The sequence below is a fragment of the Centruroides sculpturatus genome, unplaced genomic scaffold (assembly GCF_000671375.1).
Source record: "Centruroides sculpturatus isolate CEXI.00-Female unplaced genomic scaffold, Cexi_2.0 scaffold1480, whole genome shotgun sequence".
NCBI classification, from domain to species: Eukaryota; Metazoa; Arthropoda; class Arachnida; order Scorpiones; family Buthidae; genus Centruroides; species Centruroides sculpturatus.
The window spans coordinates 182,854-186,657 of record NW_019385817.1 but is presented as its reverse complement, the minus strand read 5'-3'; positions in this window follow the sequence as shown (position 1 = coordinate 186,657).

The following is a 3,804-nucleotide window of genomic DNA, read 5'->3' as shown; positions in this document are numbered from 1 at the left end:
TCTTGAATGAAGAACACCAAGAAACTCGGCAAGATATGTTTTCTTCTGAAAAAGAGAATTAATGCCGATATATGTTATTAAAGATCCTTTGAAGAAGTGGGATGATGTCAGAACGACGGTCTTAGAATGGCATCCAAACCAGGTTGAGGCTTGGGAATTTCTACAATTGCAATGCTATTAATTACTTACGAAAAATCCTAAAGAAGAGAGAAGAGCAATTGACATTAGACAGATTCTTTAACCCATTCAAACGGAAAAAACATGACTAATAAAAATGCAAGACTGTGTACTGTACGTATGTATTTTTATTACTACATATAAATAAACGTAGTAAGAGAGTATATATTTTTCTATTTTGGAGGTTTCCAGAATGAATTAATTAAATTTCCATTAAAACCTATGGTAAATCGATAATCGGATAGCGAACAAAGTCTTGGAACGGATTATGTTCATTAACCGATCACCCACTGTATTATAAATGTATAACACTTCCCCTGTGGGGGGGATTTTTCGAAAAATCCCTTCTTAGTGTACATTCTCTTGACATACTCTATTAAATCACAATCAAAAACACAAAAAACCGCATCTAAAATAGTATAAATAGAAGCAGTAAGCCTTAATCCTGTCCATCTCCCCCCGAGTGGGGGGAATTTCGACATGTATATTATATAAAAACGTGCGTATTCAAATGCAGCGTTGTGTCAAAATTTCAAAGGAATTGGTAGGAACCAACAAACATTACATTTTTATTTATGTAGATAGATAGATAGATAGAAGATGATCTCCTTTAGTTCATCCTCACAGAAAAGCAAACTTAGGTCGTCGTACTTGTAGCGTTATCTGTTGGACATAAAAGCCTTAACCATAGATGATATCTTTTAATTTATATGTATGTTTAACGGAATAATATACAGCCTAAGCCCACCCTGAAGTTCCATTCTAATTCTAAAACTATAAATGGTGAAAGAATTTTTGAAATCGAATGAGTAGTTTCAGAGATTACCCCTACATCCAAACTTACAAACATTACCTCTTTATAATATTAGTGTAGATTTAATAATTTTAAAAAATGTTTTTGTATTTTGTTATAATTCATTTATTTTAAATACAAAATGCAACAATTTAATTTATTAAATATGTAGTTTTCTTTGTGGTATTTGTATTTAGTAGTTAAATGTTTTGACTTAATTGAATTTGAATATTTTTGATTCATTCCTTTATTATCTCCGCTCTAAATAAGTACTCTATTTTTCTGAATGAGCCAGACTGATCAGAGTATATAATTTTCTTTTCTGAAGTAGCTAGATTGCACACTTTTTACTTGGACAAAATTTCTGGAAAGGTGAAATTGAAGTGCAAAAGCTGTGGAATTTTATTGCTTCCCTTTTTCCTCTTATTAAATATTTGTTAAAAATTAATTTTTTTATACAAATAAATATTAATGTAAGTTAAATATTAAAAATATTAACTATAAAAGTATTTGGGTAAATGCCCGGGGCTCCTTTTAGAATTCAGAGTAGGGTAACTCACTATGAGTGCCTCTGCCCTCCATAAAATGATTTGGTATTTAATTTTGCTGGAGTCAGAGTCAGCCTACTAAAATTATCAGGAGTTAGTCTAGTGTTTTTTTTTCTTACTCCACAGCCCTGGTTGCTATGTTTAAATTTTTTTTCTTATTTCAAGAAATTCATCATTCTATAATACCACCACTCAAAACTGGTTATACTTGATCTACTCATTAAGCTACAGACTAGGGCAGTGATTCCCAAACTTTTTGATTCTCAGTGCCCTTCGGGACATTCCAATTTTCAACGCGAGTGTTGAGTGTTGAAGTCAACAATTTGACGTCATCAACGTTCCAACTCGAGTACGAAGTGCTTAGTTTCCATAATTCCATTCTCAGCAAGATGGATTCCATTCAAATGTCTTACCAATTACCCACAATTCATTGGAAAGTAGCAGTCAACATGTCTGTTGAGTGCTGAGTGTGTTGAGTCAGCGCTGACAACAGCGCTACCTCAATGTTGAAAAAAGGAACAAATTTTAACGAATGTTGAGATCAGCGCTGAGTCAACGTTGAAAATTGGAATGTCCCGCTTGCTAAATCCAGGTTTTTCCAAGGTGCCCATGTCAAATTCTAACAAGTAAATTTGCAAAGTTGCAAAATAGCCAATAATTTTTTTTTACTTAAAAAGTTAGGACATTAACTAAAAAATAAATAAAACACGTGTTTAAGATAAAAAATGTAATTGACAAATTCAATTAATTATAATTAGTGGGATGGATGAGCCTGTTGATCACTGCACACTTTCTCAAATCTTGGAATCAAACTTGACACAGCCACCCTCATTTCCTTCTCTACATTAATTTTCATGCAATACTTAGCTTTTATCACAGTGACAGCCAAAAACCCAGATTCTCACAAATAAGAAATTGCAAATGAAATTAAAATTTTCTGAGTTTTCCACTCAGAAGGGGATATTAATTTTTTACTGATATCCAAAATTCAGTTAATTAATTCCATACTGCTAAATTTTGTTTCCAATGTATTGTCACAAGACAACTCAATACCATTCTCTTCTGCAGCATTAAATTCAGATGGTTCACTGGCATTAAATGGATCCTGAATCCATGCAAATTTATCAATATTATCATTTTGAAAATATTTCTGAAACCAGGTGATAAATGCTATGATAAATGTTCTTCAAAAATGGATTTCATATTTCAATGAAATCAACTCCACTTAAGGTCAAAAACTGTTGCAACAAGGGAAGACATTCTTTTTTCCACATTTATTTTTTTTTCCACAGTTTTTATTTTTTTTTATGAAAGCTGAAATTTTCTCAATCAACATTAAAAAGTGCATGATGCTTCCCTGCAGGGAGAAATTCAGAGCATTCAGCTTTTCAAAAATATCACATATGTATGCTAGTTTTACCAAAAACTCTTCAGTCACAAAATTTTCAGGATACTTGTGGTCTTCCTCTTTAAGAAAAATATAAATTTCTATCGCAGTTCAAATGTACATGACAAAACATTACCATGAGAGAGCCATTGCGAAGCGCTGTACAATAAAAATGTGTGCTCTGATCCCATATACAGGTAGGCCTCCTACAATACGGTAGATACGTTCCTTGAAAATACCGCATTGTGGGAAATCGCGTTATAGGAGACACCAACTTAATACAAAAACTGGGATTCGGTTCTAAAAAGAGAAAAACTTGGCGTTTGAATGGAGTTTTTTGAATTTTTCAAACCAGCCATTGCTAGTCACTAATTTAACACTGGTTTCATCAGCTGACGACTGTCCCATTTGTTTTAAATAATCAAATATTTTTAAGGCTTTGTGTTTAAGTGCAATTTTATTTAAAGGCAACCGTTTCTTGTTCATATCTTCCATAATATTAGCTCTTGTTCCATTTTTTCCATTATAGGTGCTCTCGGACGAGCAACATTTTTCGCAAGACTAGATGATCCAGATGCGACCAAATTTCTGATTTTTTTTCCTGACCGAATCGTTGATTCATTTAAATTAAAATGCCTAATGATATCAGCTATACGCTCTTGATTTTTAATTTGATCCAAAATTTATATCTTTGTTTGAAGATTTATAAATTTCCTTTTTAACGACAGTCCTTTCTTTTCATTTGGCATTGTTATGGCTAAAATTTTTTCAATCAGTTTTGTGGACAGTAAAAATCGCAAAAAATAACTTCCTTTCACTATGTTGTTAAAAATATACACCCAATAGAAGTTTATACTGTATTTTGGACCATTTTGCGGTCCCCACTTATTGAAAGAGTA